The sequence below is a fragment of the Lepidochelys kempii genome, chromosome 2 (genome assembly GCF_965140265.1).
Source record: "Lepidochelys kempii isolate rLepKem1 chromosome 2, rLepKem1.hap2, whole genome shotgun sequence".
In the NCBI taxonomy this organism is placed as follows: domain Eukaryota; kingdom Metazoa; phylum Chordata; order Testudines; family Cheloniidae; genus Lepidochelys; species Lepidochelys kempii.
In genome coordinates this window covers 199,699,097-199,722,700 of record NC_133257.1, presented here as the reverse complement: position 1 = coordinate 199,722,700, position 23,604 = coordinate 199,699,097, and the positions used below count along the sequence as shown (strand labels likewise).

General features: G+C 41.3%; 1 protein-coding gene across 11 annotated transcripts in view; it reads right to left on the bottom strand.

The window, feature by feature from the left end:
* The window catches only part of THRB (thyroid hormone receptor beta), a 296,012-nt gene that overhangs the window by 167,028 nt on the left and 105,380 nt on the right, over positions 1-23,604 (bottom strand). For 5 of the 11 annotated variants that reach the window (XM_073333470.1, XM_073333469.1, XM_073333478.1 and 2 more), the window contains 3 exons: positions 21,948-22,184; positions 11,830-11,915; positions 10,826-10,916 (listed from right to left, as the gene is read on the bottom strand). The exons of 1 other annotated variant lie outside the window; for it this stretch is intronic. The gene's annotated coding sequence lies outside the window, so the exon portion shown is untranslated. Of the gene's footprint in view, positions 1-10,825; positions 10,917-11,829; positions 11,916-13,620; positions 13,737-14,286; positions 14,767-21,947; positions 22,185-23,604 lie in introns of those variants that run through there. 5 more of the 11 variants (XM_073333472.1, XM_073333475.1, XM_073333476.1 and 2 more) reach the window with 2 other exon arrangements.

Below are 23,604 nucleotides of genomic sequence, written 5' to 3'. Positions count from 1 at the left end.
GTTTAGTATCATCTGCAAACTTTGCCACCTCAATGTTTACTCCTTTCTCCAGATCATTTATGAATAAGTGGAATAGAACTGGTCCTAGGACTGACCCTTGGGGAACACCACTAGTTACCCTTCTCCATTCTGAAAATTTACCATTTATTCCTACCCTTTGTTCCCTGTCTTTTAACCAGTTCTCAATCCATGAAAGGATCTTCCCTCTTATCCCATGACAACTTAAATTATGTAAGAGCCTTTGGTGAGGGACCTTGTCAAAAGCTTTCTGGAAATCTAAGTACACTATGTTCACTGGATTTCCCTTGTCCACATGTTTGTTGACCCCCTAAAAAAACTCTAATAGATTAGTAAAACATGATCTCCCTTTACAGAAACCATGTTGACTTTTGCGCAGATATTTATGTTCTTCTATGTGTCTGACAATTTTATTCTTTACTATTGTTTCAACTAATTTGCCAGGTACTGACGTTAGACTTACTGGTCTGTAATTGCCAGGATCACCTCTAGAGCCCTTCTTAAATATTGGCGTTACATTAGCTATCTTCCAGACATTGGGTACAGTAGCTGATTTAAAGGACAGGTTAAAACCATAGTTAATAGTTCCGCAATTTCACATTTGAGTTCTGTCAGAACTCTTGGGTGAATGCCATCTGGTCCCAGTGACTTGTTACTGTTAAGTTTCTCAATTAATTCCAAAACCTCCTCTAGTGACACTTCAATCTGACACAATTCCTCACCTACAAAAGACAGCTCAGGTTTGGGAATCTCCCTAACATCCTCGGCCGTGAAGACTGAAGCAAAGAATTCATTTAGTTTCTCTGTGATGACTTTATCATCTTTAAGTGCTCCTTTTGTATCTCGATTGTCCGGGGGCCCCACTGGTTATTTAGCAGGTTTCCTGCTTCTGATGTACTTAAAAAACATTTTGTTATTACCTTTTGAGATTTTGGCTAGCTGTTCTTAAAACTCCTTTTTGGCTTTTCTTATTACATTTTTACATTTAATTTGGCAATGTTTATGCTCCTTTCTATTTACCTCACTAGGATTTGACTTCCACTTTTTAAAAGATGCCTTTTTATCTCTCACTGCTTCTTTTACATGGTTGTTAAGCCATGGTGGCTCTTTTTTTAGTTCTTTTACTGTGGTTTTTAATTTGGGGTATACCTTTAAGTTGAGCCTCTATTATGGTGTCTTTGAAAAGTGTCCATGCAGCTTGCAGGGATTTCACTTTAGTCACTGTACCTTTTAATTTCTGTTTAACTAACCGCTTCATTTTTGCATAGTTCCCCTTTCTGAAATTAAATGCCAAAGTGTTGGGCTGTTGAGGTGTTCTTCCCACCACAGAAATGTTAAGTGATATTGTATTATGGTCACTATTTCCAAGTGGTCCTGTTATAGTTACCTCTTGGATCAGATCCTGTGCTCCACTCAGGACTAGATCGAGAGTTGCCTCTCCCCTTGTGGGTTCCTGTACCAGTCGCTCCAAGAAGCAGTCATTTAAAGTATCGAGAAATTTTGTCTCTGCATTTTGTCCTGAGGTGACATGTACCCAGTCAATATGGGGATAATTGAAATCCCCCACTATTATTGAGTTCTTTATTTTGATAGCTTCTCTAATCTCCCTTAGCATTTCATCGTCACTATCACTGTCCTGGTCAGGTGGCCGATAATAGATCCCTACTGTTATATTCTTATTAGAGCATGGAATTACTGTCCATAGAGATTCTATGGAACATGTGGATTCATTTAAGATTTTTATTTCATTTGATTCTACATTTTCTTTCACATATGCCTGTCTACCTGGCCCTGCTCATGGAACTAGAAGCATTTCTGAGAATGCCACCATAAAGGTCCTGGATTTCAGTCTCTTTCCTAGCAGCCTAAATTTGGCCTCCAGGACGCCTCTCCTACCCTTCCCTATGTCATTGGTACCTACATGTACCACGACCACTGGCTCCTCTCCAGCACTACACATAAGTCTATCTAGATGCCTCGAGAGATCCGCAACCTTTGCACCAGGCAGGCAAGTCACCATACGGTTCTCCCGGTCATCACAAACCCAGCCATCTATGTTTCTAATGATCAACTCTCCCATTACTAACAAACACCTGCCTTTTCCTAATGACTGGAGTTCCCTTCTCCGGAGAGGTAACCTCAGTGAGACAGGATACCCCAACATCATCTGGAAGGAGGGTCCCAACTATGGCAAGGTTTCCCTCTGCTCCGTTGACTGCCTTCCTTCTCTGGGCCTTTCATCCTCCTTAACAGCACTGGGGCTGTCTGACCGGAGGTGGGACAAATCTACAGTATCCTGGAAAGCCTCATCAACATACCTCTCTGCCTCCCTTAGCTCCTTCAGTTCTGCCACCCTGGCCTCCAAAGCCCGTACATGGTCTCTGAGGGCCAGGAGCTCCTTGCACCGAATACACACATACACCACCTGCCCACAGGGCAGGTAATCATACATGCTATACTGAGTGCAATAAACAGGATAGCCCCCACTCTGCTGCTGGGCTTCTGCCTACATTCTCTCCTACAGCTACCTAGGTTAATGATAGGGTTTTTGTTTAAATCAACAAGTTTTGATTATAGTTTAAAGGTTTTAAAGAATGGCAAGTGTACCTCGCCCCCTTTCCAAACTCCCTCTCGAAACTCCCTGTTAGCGGTCCCTGGTCGCTTGCTCACTGCTTTATAAAGCCTTGGCCTTCTTGATAGCCCCGCCTCCTGACTAAGGCTCAGCCAATGAACAGAGGCTTCTAGATTTCAAACCTTGTTTAGACACTCACAGCTTCCAACTGACGGCCACAGCACACGGTCCTTCAAACAAACAAACAAACGCACACACACAAGCTCAGCACACAGCAAGTAACCCCCAAACACAAACACACACTACAGACAGCCATTTGCCCCAAGGGTCCTGTATTTGCTCCTCCTTCATCTGGAGAACTCCCTCTTGAAGCTCCCTGTTAGCAGTCCCTGTTCGCAAAAGGACCATAATGTATACAACAAAGAAGTTCACTCATTTCACCAGTAAATATGGCAAAGGTATAAATGATTTAAATTTCAACTCCATCTTGACACTTCCTCTCAAAGTACTGTACTGGCTATCACCCAAAACGTAGAAAGTCAAATTTCAGAAAGTTAATGAAACTTGCAGAAATTCTCTCACTAGATCAGAGCATGTTTCCCATTTCTCAGCATACAGAGGACACCTTAGGACTCCCCATTCTCTACTGGCTGGTGACTTTTTCTCTCAAAACTTTTATCTGGCTTTTGATGCTCAACTCTTACTGATTCTTTGAAGTCAGTTAATATAAATGTGCTAGTTCAGTTTCCTTTTTTAAAATTAAAACACTACAGCCAGTGATTTCAAATGCGGGCGACGTAAGTTAAAATCCTAGGCGAAGAATTCCAAAGGCAGAAATGGCAAATGGGTATCTAACTCCCTTGGGTTTGATAGAAAACCTAATAGGGATGTGACAAATGTAAGACCTAGGAATTCAAAAGGCTATACTGAAAATGTGCCAGACACATATGGACTTTTGGAACAATAAATGTTAATGGATTTCCTGAGGAATCCTCAGTGAGAAATTAGTACAAATTCCCAAACTCCAGTTAGGCAAAAACTCAGCCTTTTGAAGCTACGCCCTGAGGAGAGGGTCATTTTCTGCTGATTACCTATTACTGAAGGCCAAGATCAAAGGCCTAAGCTGTACAAAGAAACTGCTGATCTGCCCAGCCATTGTCCTAGTTTGGATTTAAGATGGATATGCACTTGGAAAACCCAGTTGTGGGTTTTGAAGGACTAAAACCTACCAGAGCCCTAGGCTGGAGTTGGGGGTGACCTCTGGTAAGCTTTTAGCATGTGTGTAGAAACTTTTATTCTTTTTATATGTTTTCTCTGTAATGCTTTTACCTTAAGAATAAATGTGCGTGGTTAGAAGGAGCTATATAGTAACTTATACCTGTGGGCAATATACTTGGAAGGTAACTTGATTCCTCTTGGATACTGGCACGGGGGGATACACCTCCCATAAATGACTCCATTTGCATTTTGGCTAACACAGTGTCTTGCAGGTCTGAAGCTAACTCATTGGGCCTGATTCACCCCCTCTGCTTTTAAAACCACAATATCATTCCTCAAAAGTAAATAATACAGAATATTTGACAGTATACCTACAACCAGCACCCCAACCCTTCCTGGTCTGTATAGAAATCTGTGATGTAGGTAGAGTGACGGCTTTTACTCCAGAAATTTTAATCCAGATTTTACAACGTGCAAGCATTAGATGGGGTTTCATGACGTGGGGCTTAATTACAGTTTTAGCATTCCCAGAATTTATCCATCCAATGAATGTCTCTCCACTGACTACCATCTTCTGTTCATACTAGCGATCCAATGGCTCTGCACCCAGGAGGTTGCAGCATGACATGTGGACAGTGGTTTGGGGAGTGAATGGCTCAGCATGAATGTTAGATGCCATCGGCAGACTCGCTGTTTGACTCCCTCCCTTTGGTGAGTCAGGCACACAGTTAACTCTCTGAGGTTCGGGGTGGAACTGGCATTTCCATTTCCACATTGGGCCTCAGCAGGTGGAGTAGGCAATCCCAGGCAAAAAGTGAGCCAGCTGGTCACAGATGAGACACTGCTTTTCCCCACCTGTCCTGGGGCTTTTGGGAGGTGGCTTCCCTCCCCCCTGAGTGTGGTCTCCACTTGAGCCCATTCCTTGTCCTCTGATCCCTTTCCATCCCCATTAGGTTTTCTATCAAACCTAAGCTAACTATCCACACTAATGCTAAATAATTGATGGAAGTGATCTCTACGGGACTAAGTGCACATCCTGTGTCTCACTAGATGAAGGGATGCTGTCAATAGAGGTTTCTGACTCTAAATACAAAGGAAACTGGTTGATGCACACTTCAAGGTGCATAAATATGAACTGGCCACTTGCTCCCCATGTTATTATACTTCAAGAAAACAAATTCAAGAAGATTCTTAAAAATGTTAATAAAACAGTACTCAGGCAACTGTAAATCTGTGTTCTGGCACCGTCCAGAAAGTTGGGTTTTAATTCAATGCGTCCTAATGACAGTGAAGGAATTATGTTCTTCAATGTCCCAATCTGATACTCAGACTGATGCTCGCAAATGTCTCTTTAATGTGTCTCCTGCAGCTCTTTGGAGCACATGATATTAAAACACTGTGATTTAATTATTAACCCTCTAAGTTATTAACCAATCAGGATGCTTTTACTATGTTATTAGCCAAACGTAGTTGATAAACTAATAATACTTGGTCAGTGATTTTGCTGTGAGAATTAAAAACACAAACACACACACACACACTAAACATTTCCCCGTCACACTGTTTAAATATGACTAGATAGTACTATAGTAAATGAAACAACGAATTCACACTTCTATGGCTCTTTTGGGCAATACTGATCGCTAATTTGACTCCTGAACCACTGAAGTCTGAGTATCACTGGTCCAGATGATTGGCCAGATAGATTTCTATCAATAGTTCTTCTCAAGCTTTTAAGGTGTGCTGCTTCAATCCAGCTGCCAAGCATGTGCACTAAGCCAAAAATCTCACATGGAATTTTGCTTTATTAAGAAGTTTGTGTGTACAGAACAAAGTTCATTAATGAACAAAGCAAATAGGTCATATAGATAGATATATAGATAGATAGATATACATAGATATAGTGATGCAGTGGTAGGCAGCACTCTTTTTTCTGTGTTAATGTTAAGCCCATGCTCTGTCCAGCATATAGTGTTAGTGGTACTGTGAAGGCCTGCTGGGCTCTTTCAGCTGGAATGTAAACCTAAGCCCCTGACTACTTGAGGTAATTGATGATCCAATGGCATATTTTATAAGAATAGAGCTGTTAATCCTGGTATTTTGGCCAATTCCCAGTACACGGTAGGTAATGCAACTGCTCTGCCTAAATAACTTCACCCTGCAGTTTCATATGAATACTGTTTAGAGTTGCTGTGAGCTGTTTTACACAGTTGCTACATTAAAAGCCAGAGGTATGTAAATTTGGATATATAGGGAAATACATAATGGTGTAATATAAAGGCTTTATTGGCATGAGTTTGGCATGCGTGCATTAATTATGATGGGAGAACCCATGTGTGAGTTATGTAGGTCATCTCAAATAAGTGCTAATAATATCTTTGTTCCACGTCCCAAAATTATGTGTTCTATATAAGCTGCATACAGTCTTGGCAATTTACAATTCAACATATCTTTCAATGGATTTACTACCTTGCTGAGTGAATTCCACTGAGCTCCAGTAAATAAGACACTACCTTCCTTCAGAACAGGGGGAGTTTTAAGACTCCATGACTGGATGTTGCCAAAAAACTATTTTATAAATATTTTAGACCATTTAAAAAGATTTGATTGGGATTATTTTTTCTTATCCTTACACCTGTAAATCAAGGCTCCCCTTGCTACCATGAATCCTGCAGAACAAAGCTTGCAGGGAGAGAAATTCGGATACTGATAAATATAAAACACCTCTAGAAATACCTAAAATGGCTTATCTACACTTAAAAATGTCACACATGTATAGCTTGATATTACATGTACTAACTTGTGAATTTTAGAAAAGTTTAGCGTTCTTATAGTCTTATTAATGTTGGTGTGGCTGTAAAGATGTGTATGTGTGTGACCATGCACGTGCAGCATGGACATAAAACATTTCATTAAAATAATTTGAACTGGGAATTATTTTTTAAGACTTTTTCCCCTACACATTTGGGTATTTATTTACATTCATTAATATTGGATGTCAATATTGTGTTAGATTGAAAGTTCTCTGCTTGGCTACAGATCAGGAGCAGCGAAAACTTCCTTGAACTGTTCCATCAATGGGCCTCAATCTTGCTTTGGAGGAAGCATCTCTTGAAGAGAGGCTGTTCAATCTCCATAGCTCATTCAGTCTTCATAGCTCAGATTGCCAACAAGGACTCCAATCAGTGTCAACGGCAGTGATGATTTTTGTGATGTGGATGATTGTCCACTGGAAACCAGACAAAGAACAGACAGCACTAAACTCATTTCATATGGACACCTGAACGGTCATGAGATGGTGACAATTTTTGATCACTACTGATCTGGTCTATATTCAAGTTTAGAATTTTTTTTTTAAACGTCCATTGTTCTTTTATGCAGTTCAAAAGGGAAAGTGAGCGGTTACACTGACATGGGTAGATATAAAAATGTGTTTTTAAAGTTTTCACTTTCCCTTTTATTTTCAGTTCTGTTGTGCTATGCTAAGAGTTTATTTCAACTTCTGTTTATAGTGCTTTTGTGTGTGGCCCATGCTTCACACACATCTCACTCTCCTCCTCACTCTTTGCTGACAAGCCAAAGTTTCTACTTTTTGTTTCTCTTTTTTTTTTTTTTTTTTTTTGATAATCAGAGAATGAGGCACAACATGACTGCGCAAGAAGAAAAATTGAAAAATGTGTAAATTGTCTCAGCATTTTGAAAAATATGTGAATGACCAATGACAGAATAACATAGACTAGCTTTGGCTTTGAGGCTTCAAAAGGAGTATTGTACCTTCACTCCACAGCAAACCATGATAAAATGTATATAATACAACACAAAGGGTAGAATTATTGACACATGTAGTGGCAAATAATACTGACTTTAAGAACAATCTGTTACCTTTTATTATCTAGTAATGCTTGAAGTAACAGGCTTGATAATGAATAATTACATTTTTGAATGACTGACAAGGAATTTTTCCAAATTATTTTTTTTCTTTTTACTATTTCTTTTAAAAACCCCTTGAAAATTTGAAATGGAAGACTGTATATACACACACTGACTTCTTATTGCAGTATTGCTCACGAACACCTAACTGCTGGCATTTGTTACAAAGTCACATATAAAGATACATATGGACTTTTCAAAAGGTAAAAAACCCCAAACAAACACACACAAACAACAACAAATTGGGCAGGTCAAATGTTTGGTCTATCTGCTCCAAAAGAGTCACTTAGTAGCTTTTTTTCTGTTTTTCAAACTGTGGACTCTAGGTATCATTACAGAGATCATGTAACAACTACAAATTTTTGAAGTTTTACAAGGATTAAAAATGGAAGTAGAAAGTCAGTATGCACTGACTCCCCACTGATTCACTGACTCACCATATGTTCCTTTTCTAGTCTATTCTGTTCTATATAGGTTCTTATACTGTGCTCATCACTGTTGTACTTGAGTGCCTTCCAGTCGTGCATTAAACAATATGACTACATGTCTGTCACAAAGGTTTGTCCTTTCATCCTCTTCCCATGGGGAGAATTGTGTGGAGTGGAGTGTTTTGGTCTGGAATTTCTTTATAACATACCCTACCCTCCAAACCCACCCCAGTATGTTTATGCTAGAGAAAGTAAGGTCAGAGATACGCAACCTGCACTTGGAGCGGAAGGTGGTGAGGGTCAATTCTTAGTTCCTATTGGAGCTCATGTCTCTTTGGTGGGCTGGCACCTGAGAAAGTTCTGTCTCTTGTTCTACAGTGAAACCAGCTCTAGGGACCACTTCTGTTCGGCCACTCATCTTAAATGGTCACTTTACAGTATACAAGACTTTTAGGATACCTTTGTTTAAAGGCCATTGTTAGACCAATGAACTTTGCTAGTCCCTTGGTAAGTCCTTAATGATAGAAAAGTAGAGGAAGCCTGTTTTAAGATGCAGTGTTTGAATAATGTTAGAATACACTTTAATTCTGAAAATATATTTTTTTAAAAAACAGAAGCTAGACCAGCACCAACAGAGGATGCACTCCACAAAGGCTCTACTACGCATCATATGTCAAAGCCAAAAAGCTGTAAGTGGAGGAATGTGATGCACGAGAGACCAAAGGATTTAGGGACCGTCAGTTAAAAAGTACCTGGGTAATCAAAGAAGGCCATTAAATCAGAGATATGAGCTAGTATAAAGTTCAAAGAAAGAAGACCTTAGAGGTGAAGAAGGGTGTGGGGAAGTTAGAAGGAAAATGAATCAGTGCCAATATGAAATATCTCCAATAGTGGATGAAAACAGAGCAATTGAAACAATGTCTCCTGCTCTTTAGTTGTATCTAGCTTTATTTCCAGATTAAATGAAAAGCAATGGTACACATATGCTTCAAAATCACACCTAACTAACAAGTAATTACCCACTATTGGCCATTCTGAAAGTTAGCTATTGATTTCTCAGTCACAGTACAAAGACTGTGTTAATACTTAGTCCTGTCAGGAGTGCTAGGGACAGGACTCAATGACCTCTCAAGGTCCCTTTCAGTCCTATGATTCTATGATAATGAATATTAAAACAAATCTAGGTTGCTGACTTCTCATTACAACAACAAAAGTTGTGGCTTTTTTTCTTTTTCTTGGTTCACTGAAAGACTACAGGATTTCAGGGCAAGTTTGCTGTGTCAGGGAATTCACTGACAACAGGGTTCTCCAGCACTACGGCTATTCAGTAAAGGTATGCCCTTTCTTTTTTTTGTTTTCTGTTCAAAGAAAGATACACACAGTCTAGACAAACAGACAAATGTAACAATTTAATCAGTGAATACCAACTAATTCAGGACAAACAATAATATTAAGTACTGTTGCTGTTTCATTTTATCCCCAAATGAATCAACTGTAATCTGAATACAGCTTTAATTTAATAAAATTTAAAATTGTTCTCCACCTCAGATATCCAACCTGATTTTCTCAGGTAAGAAATTAACATAATAGAGTCATAGACTTTAAGGTCAGAAGGGACCATTATGATCATCTAGTCTGACCTCCTGAACAATGCAGGCTGCAAAATCTCACCCACCCACTCCTCCAATAAACCTCTCACCTATGTCTGAGCTATTGAAGTCCTCAAATCATGGTTTAAAGACTGTTTGTAAATTGATACTCCTGATAACCTTTTAATGACATCCGAATGTCTAAAATCAGATTAAAAATACTGATAATCTTTTGATCTCTGATGGCAAAATCAATGTCAATATTTTATCCCCAGTGACCAATATGAATAATTGCACCATATTTCTAACTGAGTGGGTACATTTAAATTAATCACATTATTCAGTCACTTGTTACAAGGGTCTATATTATATCTGTGTTCACAAACTCACTCACAGACACTTGTTATAATCAATATATAAAACATAGTCCCTTTGTAGTCAAGTAGTGATATCATTCCAGAAATTAATGAATTTCTATGAAAATTATTAGATTGATTGTAAAGGGGTAGATGTAATGACAGATAAAATAAAGCAATGTTACTTTGCCAAGGGTGTTCTGAGGAAAATGTAATACAGACCCAGACTGCCTTAGTTTTTCCTAGTAAACTCTGCTGGGTACAGAAATATGGATCTGCATCATCCTGGCTCCACCTTGGCCTGCCTAGTCCGTACTGTGTCCCTCCACATGGACCCCTGACCAGCACCGAGGTCTCCATGGGATCAGAGGGCAAGGGGATACTGCCTCAGAGATGGCTGAGTTTGGGATGACGAAAGAACTGCACCTGGAGGATCTTTTCTACATGTGGCTCTGAGGGACACAATCCCCTTTTAGTTACCACATGGTTAAAATTTATAGTGTAGACAAGAACTATGTAGTAACTGGGCTATATGACCAAGGCTTTAACACAGGTATGGAGCACAATGGCCTGCTAACAGTACAAAATTTAATCATGCTGCAACCAGCTCAGGGGACAAACAGTAATTTAGTGCCCTGACTGGGTTATTTTGTTAGGTTTAAGAGCCTTTAGACAAAACACAGTAAAAAAAAGTGCACATCAGCCCAAACTTACAGGAACTGCTCTCCCCCTCTCTCTCTTCCTTGGAACAAAATTATGTCATCCTCCAGGAGATAAAGGTCTTCATTGGATTTACATAAAACTCCTTAAAGAGAACAAAAGGCATCTTGTTCAGAAACGTTAGGAAAACCCATCTTAGACTGAGTATATAAGTCTATGTTTATTCAGCACCTCATAAGAGATTAAAATTATGGAGCTGGTCAAAAACCAGTTTTTTTCTCAGACAATTTTAATTTTTCAGCAGCAATTCAAATACTGAGAAATTACAATTTGGAGCTGCTGCCACAGTGCCTCATGAAAGTTGTAATTTCGGTGCCTAATGTGCCCATTTTCCTCAATAGGCCAAGCTTCCCAGTCAGACTACATCTCCCATAATGCACCCTGGGCTCCCACCTTGGAGAGATGTTATACATCATGTGAGATAGTTTTCAGCTGAAATTTTTCGGTTTGGGGCCACACGTTTTTGATTTCTCATTTTAAAATATCCATTTTTTTCATCAGACAGCAGACATTTTTCACAAAAAAATTCATTTGGTCAAACCTCCAATTTTATAGCAAAAAACAGTTTAGATAAAAAATGTTCCATCCAAACAGCCAGAAGCTGGGACTGGACAACAGGGATGGATCACTCAATAAATCTTCCCCTCTTTCTTCATTCCCTATGAAGCACCTAGCACCAGCCACTCTCAGAAGAAAACGATACTGGGTTAGATGGGTCATACCATTCTTATATTTTTATGTGATGTTCAATTAGCCCTAGATGGCAACCATATTTAATAATAATTTGTCAGACACAAACAGATATATTATTCAATGGCAAAAACTATGTTAATGCAGAGTTAAGGTTGCATGGTGGTATGTCATTCCCTTGTAGAATGCTAAATTGAGCAAAACCTCAAACTTCTGAAAACCAGGAAATGCATGGTTAAAATTGCCTGTGCAACCTTAACTCTGCCCTCTTACAGCAATGCCCCGAAATGCCCCATTCACCCACATACCTTTTTGCCAACCCCACAGTTGCTGAAACATATAAGCTCTTCACCTCCTTTTCCATTCACTCTCATCCACAGGATTCCATCTAACACTATTAAATGACAAAAAGAAGAGTGAAGTTATTTGTGTTAACAGGACACACTGGGGCACTGCTGAAAGAGGGCAGAGTTAAGGTTATATTTTGACTCACATCTCAGCAATAGTTTGCTTGTTAGCTCTACACACATACACACACAAACCCTAGAAACTTTTTGAAAAATGGCTTTTTTCCAAGGCTTATATTTCTGGTGTCCTTGGCGCAAATGACCCTACATATGGGTCAATAACTATACTCTGCACTCCCACAAGGTGTTGCTAATTTCAAGAATATCTGTGAAACTGTGGGGATTTTAGAGCATTTTGAAGTGTCATCCTTTAAACAAGAAGGATAGACGGACCGTGGAGGGAACAGGCTCTTCTACACATCCATGTGAAGCGCAGCAGTCTCTGAAAGAGATGAAATGGCCCATTCATCCCAATGTGATGTTCTCAGCTGAATGAGAACACCCTGTGGAGATTAACAGAACCTGAAACAATATCGCTGAGGGCAAGACTACATGACAAAATTAAGTTGACATAAGTTATGTCGATGCACAGCCACAGCAGTAACTGAATCACTTTTACACATCCACACTATGCTTCTTGTGTCAGTGTCCTCATCAGGAGCACTTGCGGGGCATTGTAGGACAATTTAAGCAATGCAATTTAATGCAGTGTCTACACTGACACTGTGTCAACCTGACTACATCGACTTAAGTACTATGATTCTCGCAAAGGTGAAGTTATTAAGTAGGTATAGTGAGCGAATGACATTGATGAGAGCTACATTTTAATGTAGATGCTTACAGAGTTAGGTCGACATAAGCTGCCTTACGTCAACCTAACTGTTCGTGCCAGTGGCCTCTGGCTCAGGTGCCTCTGAGGCATCCGTGGTCCACTGTTGGCCTCCCTGGGCTTCTGATGTGCTTGACACAGTTCCTTTGCTTTCATGTGGCACTGCTGCTGGTTCCTATTGTATCCCTTCTCCTGCATTCTCCATGCAATCTGCTCCTTGGGGTCCACGTTTCTACAGCTGGTCTGTAGCTGTCCTTGCACATAGCTCTTCTCGCCTCTAAGCTGAAGCGCGTCTGGAAATGCAGCTGGGCAGTTGCACACAACAATGGAGAGCTGCTAAAGTGTGCTTGCCAAGCTGGACAAGCAGGAGAAGGCATTTCAAAAATTTGCGGGGCCTTAAAGGGTAGTGGGGGGCTTCTGGTCTCTGGGACCCCTAGGCAGTGGACCAGAGTAGTCAGTGCCAGGCATTGTGGAAGAGCTGCTGGAGGGCTGTTAGTGTTAAGATAAGAAACGCAGTCTCTACACTCGCATCAGCCTCAGTACATCGATCATGGCTCAACGCCACTTGGGGAGGTGGTGCTACTGTATTGTTGTAATGGGGCGACACAGTGGGAGACAAATTTAACTGTAGACACATGGCAGCTTACATCAACCTAATTTTACAGTGTAGATCAGGCCAATGGTTAAGTAGCTAACCACCTTTTGCTCTGTTTAATTTCCCTTTAAAGCCACTTCAGTGCATCACTACTAAGTGAAGTCTATTTTAAGACTCAAGTGAATGGAGGTGCAGCAAGCTGAAGCATTGTAACAAAAAGACAGGGAGGCAGAGATCAGAATCAACAGCAATGAACATGGCAAATTATTGGTATTGATTTTTTATACATTTAGTTGGTCACTTAACTCCTGTGGTCCGGTTTTAATACCTTTATTGACTGTAACTTTTTCAGAATGGGAAAAATCAGAGTGATTTCAAGATGGCCATGCAAACATTTCTGGTGTGAACCTTCATGTGAATACGTATTTAGCAGACTTGTACTTTCTACAAACAAAACATAAAAATCACTTCTATAAATGTTTGCGGAAAACAAAAAGAATTGTAAATACCATCAAATCAAATTCATGTTTCTATTTTTTATCCTAATCTAACAGTCAAATCCTTTTAGTAGCATTTATCCAGATCAAATCAGCTGATTGGGTAAAAGATAGCAAAGGGGAGGAATGGGGGACTGTGACAGGTTTCAATCGGTCCAGCGAGCCCCTAGGGGGTGATGGAGAGCTATGGTCCCACAGGCAGGCCCTAGTCACACCGTTCGGGCACCCCTCGGGCCTCGGGGAGCGCCGGCCCGAGTCTGCAGTGCGGCCCCGGGGAGCACCGGCCCGGGTACGTAGCGCACGATTCTGCTACCCAAGGCGGGTTGGCCGGGGTAGGGGAACGCAGGCCCACCCAACTCCACTGCGTTCCAGCCCAGGGCCCTGATAGTGGCGGGAGGCGAAGGTCCCGCCGCTGGGTCAGCAGGGGGCCCATCCGCGCCCCGCTGACCAAATACACCCACCCCACGGCGCAGTTCTGCCCCTGGGCTACTTCCTACCCGGTCTCTCAAGCGGGCCTCTCCGGACCCTCCAGCTCGTCCGGGTATTCAGCTGCTGGCAGCTCCAGCTCCCCCTCCGTGTCGGGCTCACGCTGGCCCGGGTTACAGCCTGGCCCCTCTGGGTACTCGGCGGCGGGCAGTCCTGGTCGCCACAGGCCTTCCTCCCGGTCAGGTTCCTCCTGGCCCAGGGCTTCCCCTGGGTCGGCAGCAGGGTCTGGAGGGAGCAGCCAGCAGCCTGTGTCTGTCTCCCTCCCTGATCCTCCTCTCACTGGGCAAAGGGCCCCGCCCTCTGTACTTCCTGTCCCATCCCTCCCCTTCTGGGGATTGGCATAAGCTTGGTCTGGCCCCGCCCACTCAGGCTGAGAGGGTGGCTCTTTACCCTCTGGTTCGGAGGGAAGCGACCCTGGCTCCCTACAGGGACCCTGTAATCTGAATGAACTTCAGACTGATCGTTTGCAGTGTTGTTGTAGCCATGTTGGCTTCAGGATATTAAAGAGACAAGGTGGGTGAGGTAATTTATTTTATTTGACCAACTGCTGTTGGTGAAAGAGGCAAGCTTTTGAGCTTACACAGAACTTTTCAGCTCAAAAGCTTGTCTCTTTCAACAACTGACGTTGGTCCAATAAAAGAAATTACCTCACTCATCCTGTCTTTCTTCATAATGATGGCACTTAACCTTAACTATGAACTTTTTAAAGTAATTGCAGCCCTGAGTAAATTCCACCCTAATTTAACCACTGATTTCCACTCTTTCTTCATCACTGAAATCCTATTTTCTTGCACAGAAGAAATGACTTACATTGGAAATGTGTATTCAATGCAGACTTAAAACAAAGGGCCACTGCAACATTGATGACACCACCTTGAATAATGTGATTATTGTAAGCATGAATGCCCTGAACCTCGAAGAGTCTGAGGCAGAGGCTTCAAACTACAATCAATCACACATATACAAAGCACAGCTGACTATTGTCACTCAGATGGCAGTACACAAGCATTTAGTGACACTCAAATGTTCTGTAAAGGGAATTGCAATGTGAATAGTGTACAGAGAAATTGTGCCGCTAAATGGGAAATTACTTCTGCTACCATAATATTTTATTAAATATATATTTTTCACTCTATTGTTTTGGACAGGCATGCACTCATTACCAGTATTACTGCTCATTATTTTAGGCATTAACTACTAGGACAAAGTATTTGAAATTATAAATGTAGAAAGCAACAGATCCAATCCTGCCAAATGCAGAGCACCCTGTAAAATACTCACATACTCAATTTCTACCAGGCTAAAGGCACAATGCTGAACAGACAGAGGAAGAGACAAGTTGACAAGTAGATAATTCCAGTTTCTATGAATCTACAGATTTTACAGGGACACTTCCTGTTGCACTAAAACCTGGCAATGGCAAGCAAATAACCAGCAAAAATTCCAGGGAATCAACATTAACAATATAATGTAATTGAACAGTGTAGTAGCTCATTAAAACAAAACACAGGAAAATGCTAAATTCAATAGGATGTCATCTGAAATTTATCAGAATATGTAATTATTCCTTAATAAGGTGAATGGATTTTCATTAATACCACACTCTCAATTCAAGCTGAACACACAATTTATTGTAAAATAAACAGGTTGCATTATGCAGATTCGTAGGAGCTTTTAAGCAACTTACTTAACCAAAGATGCAAGCTGTCATGTTTAAAAAATATATTTGAAATATTAACATAATTTATAGCATATTACAATAATTTAATTTATGCCAGCACAATCCATTTTAAAACACATTGCTTTCCCAGAAAGTAAGAAATAAGGCCCAATTCACCACTGCATTATCCCAATTTAGACTGCTATAACTCCACTGATTGCAGCCTGTTGACCTGTTCCAAAACCCACTGAAAGCAACTTCTGGGGGCTTTGGATCAGGTACTATGCCCTGCACTGGCAAAAGAACAAACTTGACAATATAATATTGATGGTGCCCTTTATCATGTGATGGTGAACATGAGTAAAGGATGCACAATTGGTTCCTATTCTTTTCTAAAATGCACTACATATATTCCTGTCACTTTTGGACTTCTTTACAACATGGATTTTTAATACAAACAAGAATTCAGTGCGTCATTCTATCCTGAATACAACTTCATGTTCTCATTACATTGCAAATGACAACTGTAAAAGAAGGAAGTTCTTTGTGGAGTTCTCTGTAGAAGAACATGATTTATTAGCCTCTTCTGAAAAAGAAACTTTCAGGTCTGAAGAATAATGGCAAAAAATTACCATTAACACTAAACAAATGTTAATGGTTCAAATGAGCCAGTGCCTAAGATTTCAGTGATTTTTAATTATATGGCAAGTTTGGAGTGTTTATATAATTCTGTTATTAACACAATTCAGGACAAATGAGTGGTGCAATGCAGGTTGCTATACTGCTTAAAGGACTCGTTTGTAATTACCAGATTTACTTGTAAATTTTCAAATATTTCATTCTGTACTTAAAGAGTCAATGCTGTATTTTGGGGAATGGTATGCTGTATTCTTCATAAACAACAGAGTAGTTGAATCACTGCTTTAAGTGCAAATGTCATCTCAACCTTACCTATGGACCTGCAATCAGCACTTCCATATTGTTATAAATAGAAGGTTAAATCTAGTCCCCACCGAAGTCATTAGCAATGCTCCCATTGACATCCGTGGGGACAGGATTTCAGCCAGGCACTTTTCAAAACAGTGATATAGAGCTGATAGGACTGTTCTGAATCAAGTCTCAGTTATCTTAATTCATCGTGCCAGTACAGCTCCAATATATGCACGTTCTAGTCCAAACTTAGCCCTGATGAAAACAGGTGCTGTAAGTAGGGTTGCCAACTGTGTAACTGCACAAAGCCAAACATCCTTGTCCTGCCCCTTCCCTGAGGCCCCGACCCCTGCTCACTCCATCCCCCTCCCTCTGTCGCTCATTCTCCCTCACCCTCACTCACTTGCACCGGGCTGGGGCAGGGTGTTGGGGTGCAGGAGGGGGTGCGAGCTCTGGGCTGGGGGGTGGAGGTGAAGGGTTCAAAGTATGGGAGGAGGCTCTGGGCTGAGCCTAGGGCAGGGGGTTGGGGTACAGGAGTGGGTGAGGGCTCTGGGAGGAAGTTTGGGTGCGGGAGGGGGCTCAGGGCTGGGGTAGGGGTGCAGAAGGAGGTGTGGGCTCTGGGAGGGAGTCTGGGTATGGGAGAGGGCTCAGAGCTGGGGTAGGGGCTTTAGGGGTGCAGGAGAGGGTGTGGGGTGCAGGCTCCAGGAGGCACTTACCTCGAGCGGCTCCCAGAAGCTACCAGCATGTCCGTCTCCTGGCTCAAAAGTGACCAGATGGCTCCTCGCACTGCACCAGGTAGGCACTGCCCCCGCAGCTCCCATTGGCCGCAGTTCCCGGCAAATGGGAGCTGTGGAGTCCCATGGCTGCCCCTGGGCTTAGGAGCCAGATATTCCGGCCACTTCCAGGAGTCGCTCGGAGCCAGGGCAGGCAGGGAGCCTGCCTTAGCCCCATTGCGCCGCTGACTGAACTTTTGGCTTATTAAAATCTCCCAGATTGCTTTTAATAGTCACCAGAAGATTGAGGCTGATTCTGGTAGACTGCTGGCCAAATTTGAGAGGGTTGGCAACCCTAGCTGTAACGGTGTCTCACCCTTAATGACTGGAGGGCCTGGGAGAAGCCAACCCTGACTACTAAAGGAGGCATACCTGTGTGAAAGAAGCTGATTCCCTATAAAGAGCAGCAAGTGCACACTGGGGTCAGGCTGGGCAAACCTAACCCTATCTTGAGAAGCTGTAGTTGGCTAGAGGAAGCAGAAGCTGCGGGGTGCAAGACTAGCTCTTGCAGAGATATTGAATTGTGCCCCACCTCTTGAAAAGAGGGCTGGGAAACCCCATCCCCCAACTAAGGGGAGAGAGACACTGAACTGCGGTTGGGGTCTGAAGCGCCACTATATATCTGAGGACTAAATAAATTGGACCACAGGAAGGGAAATGTTTTCATTTCCTTTGGCCTGTGTTCCATTTGTTTGAGGAGCCCTAAAGAAGGGGAAAGCAGAGACAGGGGGCCATAGAGTGACCTCTGGCCATGAGGGAGTACTCAGCTGGTGGCAAGGTGCAAGTCAATACATAATTTGGCCTTTGTAGTATTACAGTACTCTATTGAATAGTAATCAATTTTAGCAACACTGGTTTGAAAAAACTTAGATATCTAATAAACACAATTTTTTTTATACAAGTTAACTTATCTAGACTTTGTTTCTTTATCCCAAAAGTGGTATTAGTATGCACTGTGGATTAACGGCATGGAGCATTTCAGTTTTAAAATAACCAGATTGTTTTTGAGTAATAAGAAAACAATGCATTTGAAAATCGCTAATGGAGTATAATTCTACTTCTTAAAACTTTAAAATGAATCACATTTAAAAAAAAACAACTGTAGATGTTTTAGGCTGAGATTTTATATGTCAGGTTTCTACTAGGAGTAGAGAGAAGTTATAAATCCTTGCAAATCAGGGTTTATAAAAATGCTGACAAAACCTGAACTACTGTACAGTAGCATAATAGAATCATTTTAATAAAAAAAATCAAACTGTGATGAGTATTCTTGATCCAAGTTATTAGGAGTGGTAAGATATGAAGCACAGTGAGGGTATTAAGTAGAGCACATATTTATTTAACTGTAAAAGTTTGTGACTTTCCTCATATGACCTTCCTGGCACATAGCCAGAGCTCAGCTCCTGTTGACATTTAATCTGAACATAATCCCTGAAATCTCTCCACTATTGCTGGGTTGCTGGGGAACGATTCTTGGGCAATGTACAGAGGATTATGTTGGCAAATTTTATTTTCAGCTTGTGGCTAGTCTCTCTTTTTCTCCCAGATGTTGAAAATGATTTGTTTTAATAAAAAATTTATGTCCCTTATTTATTATAGAAGAATGGCATCTAAAAATAGAAAACAAATCAGAGGAGAAGATTCAAACAGAAATAACTGTACCATTTCATTCCAGATGATTTTATTCTTATCCTACAATAGTCTTTTAAAGGTGCAAACACAACACAAAGCTCATGACCACCCAAGGAAATGAGCCAAAGTGACCAGAAACAGAATCAGATCTGTTTGAGAAAATATATTCACAAAACCTAACACAATAGTTAAATAGCTTTTCTATATCTTCTCCCTAAAGCCTCTAATCTGGGTGCCCTGTCTTAGGCCCAATTCTGCACCAGAGGTTCTGCATGGAGTCCTATTAACTCCCCACTGATATCAGTGTAAAATCAGGACCTTAGTGTATGGAAGTAATAACAATTCCAGTAGGAAATGTACACATTTAATTATCAGGTTTGCTCTTTATATGAGAATGGAAAATGGTAAATATTGCATCTTTATTATGAAGAAATATTACTTAAAACTCCAGTGAGCCAGCATCCTTGGAAGCTATTTTTGTCACTAGTACAGTGAGAGTCTCAAACTCAATGATTTTCATGGTTTTTTTAAATATATCCATGATTTTTTGCATTTCAGGATTTGTTTGCACAAGACCGGGGAAGCTTGTGGGTGAGGTGGATTGAATGGTAAACAGTTGAACAATATTAATAGAGGCTAAGAGAGAACATGACCTCTGTGACACCAAGGACCAGACCAGTGGACACTCAGGCTGAAATCCTGACTGCATTGAAGTCAATTGCAAAATTTCCATGGACTTCAGTGACACCACGATTTCACTCTAGTGAGAGCTCTAATTGCCCAAGTAATCATGAAATTCTCCCTTCCCTAAGACATACAAAATGAAAAGGGAAGATAAAATAATCTCCCCCCAAATACTGAATGTATAGCAAAGTTACTATGGATCATGCATTTAAGTAAAACCTGTTTTACTTTTTAATCAGTGACATCCAGCAAAGCCTTTCCCCAGCATCATACAAAATGGCACCGGACTCTCCTCTCTGTATTTAAACCTCTTCCTACAAACAAGACTTCCCAGGAAGTGAATGTTGTGGGAGAAGAGGAAGCGTTCAAACCATTGTGGATACTTTTATAAACGCTTCTTTCTCTTCAAAGTCTGATGGGATTAGATGTAAAATATTGTTAAATTCAGTGTTCAATTTGTAATGAAGAGGTGCTGGGGCTCAAGCAATTTTTTTTACATTCATGACAGATGCAGCAAGCCCAGAGATATCGGGGCTATGAACTGTCAAGCCTAGAGGTGTCCAGGCTCAGCCCTGGTGAACCCTGGCACAAATTAAGCACTGCTTATATTCAGCAGCAAGACCAAGGTTCTTGAGTCTGTTTTCTATGGTCTCTGAAGTAGGAATGGTTGCATGTAACTTCCTCTCTAGCAAACAGACATCTTGTCATCACCACTTTCCTCTGGTCTAGTGTCCCTCTAGAGCTTTTCAATACTACTTATTTTCAAAGGTCACCTGCTCCTTGCAAGCAATATGTGCTAACCAGAGGCCTGATCCCACTTCCGCTGATGCCAATCAACAGGCAGATAGTTGGGTTAGAACCTCGGTGAGTGAGAAGCTGCACCCAGGATTTGAACCTCAGCTCTTTAGTACAGCACAGTATCATCATGAAGTCACTGGGTTGCCATAACAAAACCCTTTTAAAAGGAATATCTGAACAAGGAATTGATTAATTAAATGCAAACACTTTCCACAAGTCAAGGAGGGGAAAACTTGGCAGTTTTTTTCATGGCAATTTTTAGATGAAGGCATGGGAGGGTCAAGGCAAAAAAGTAATGGAAGAATCTTTAAAATTTTCAAAAGACTCACAGCTATTGAGCATGATTCACCTCCATGGGCACCAGAAGATACAAACTGCCAGCAGAGGTCACTCTATCACAGGAAGAATCCACCCATGGTGAAAGGCAGAATTTGTTTGCACAGCCACCCATCCTTGGGAGTTACATCACTTAGGATCAGAGGTGGTTTCCTGACAGAGCCTCCTAAGAGCTCCACCTGTAAGAGTTCCCTGGGGGATGTGCTGAACCAAGGCATTCCCGGATGCTTTGCTTATGTCCCCCTCCCTGGCCAGGACTGCCAACTTTTGCAGCTCTAGGTATCCTGCAGAGCAAAGGCTGTAAGCACCTCAGTCAGTGCAATCCCTCCAGATAGACTTTTCAGTGCCAAGGACTTTTATCAAAGTAACCTATGTCCCCTTGTTTTTTCCTACCCTCCCCCCCAGACATTCTTGTTAAACCCTGGATTTGTGCTGGAAATGGCCCACCTTGATTATCATACACATTGTAAGGAGAGTGATCACTTTAGATAAGCTATTACCAACAGGAGAGTGGGTTTGTGGGGCGGGGTATGCTGTGCTAACATTTTAAAACATATGTTATAAACGCAGCTCTCCACTTTTAGATTTTTATAAAGAAGATCTTATAGGTTATCTTAAAGCCTTTTCTTCTTTATAAAAATCTTTGCATCACTCTTATCAGCGGGACTCTTATGAGCCTCAAAATGAAAACTGTTCACACAATCTTCTCCTAACCCAGAGACCATCATTTCAGCCAGTGCTGACACAGTGAACCCCTTCTGCTCCACGTTTTCAATCCCTGAGATAACAACACTGTGCACAAAACATAATAAATAAGAGTTAGATTGGTTTGTCTAGTGACTCAGCAACAGCTGCTTACATTGCTGCTTCAGAAACATACTCCAGAGCCTAGGTCTTGCTGCTGAATATAAGGATATTGTGCAGGCAATCCCATCAGGCTTTGAAGAGAAAGAAGGCTTTGCATAGCCTACAGCAATCACTCATACATGATCCAGGAAGAGATATCAGCAGTGACTATTTGAAGAAGGCTCTGTTCATCATTCATTCTCCATTTACAATGAGAAGGGGAGGTGTCAGAAAGCAAAAGTCAGGGACCCTAGAGAAATAAACACAAAGAATATTATACACAACAGACATTCAGCTACAACCTGTTTTAATGTAACAAACTGTGTTCAGTTAAAGCATTAATAATGCTCTACACCTATGTGGTACCTTCCATCTGATAATCTCAAAGTGCTTTATAAACAACAATTCTCACAACACTCCTGAGAGGCAGACAGATATCACCCCAGTTTTATATATGGCTAAACTAAAGCAACACAGTGAGGATAACAGCCTGATCAAAAATGCATGTGTGCAGTTGTGTGCCTTATTTGTTTGCATACACAATCACAGTAATTGTGCACATCAGGTACTCCTACACAAAAATGGAATGGTGTGTCTAACTGGTCAAGTGCATGTGCCAATACCTGGTTTACGCGTGCACCTGTGGTAACTGTGCATGCAAACTAAGTGCACACTGGAAAGTGAATGCAAACTACATGCATTCCTGAGAAATAAGTTTCTAGGCAAATTGATCAAGTTCATACAGAAATTACGGGGTAGAAAAGGGGCAGAGCCTACGGGCTTTGACTCCAAATCTCACGGGCCAGAAGCTACTAGATCACACTCTAGAAATACCATAATAGCAAAGGGGGGGGGGAACAAGTCATTTCTAAATGTAAAGTCAAGTACTTCTCTGCAAATTAAAAAACTGGGAGAGTAGAGCTATAATGCATATAGGAAAAAGCAAAGAAGAAATGTGAAATGGATGTTTTTCAAAATTTAGTTTGGTAAGACTAACATCATTTTACAAATTCATTGTGGGTGGACCTGTTCTTGTTTCTGGCTCAGACTTTGTGAGCATCCTGCTATATTTCCTTTACCGCGGTCAGAATCTTCTGTGCTAAATGTTGTTATTCCAGGTTCCAGTTTTCTCTCATTTAATCCTAGACTCCCCAATCTATAAACTCTGTACTTGACCCCTGGGTAGGAGTGAAGACAAGCAGATTAATGAGAAGCCAGAACAGCACACTAAGATATACCTATTTTAAGAAAAAAGAAAAGGAGTACTAGTGGCACCTTAGAGACTAACCAATTTATTTGAGCATAAGCTTTCCTGAGCTACAGCTCACTTCATCGAATGCGTAAAAGTGGAAAATACAGCGAGGAGATTTGTATACATAGAGAACATGAAACAATGGATGTTACCATACACACTGTAACCAGAGTGATCACTTAAGGTGAGCTATTACCAGCAGAAGAGCGGGGGGGAGGAACCTTTTGTACTGATAAGGTACAAGGTGGGCCATTGCCAGCAGTTAACAGGAATGTTACCCATAGCAGTGCCGCTGATTTGAAGGTATACAGGGTACTCGCATGGCCCCACAGTATGCCAACATTTTTATGGCTGACTTAGAACGCTTCCTCAGCTCTCGTCCCCTAATGCCCCTACTCTACTTGCGCTATATTGATGA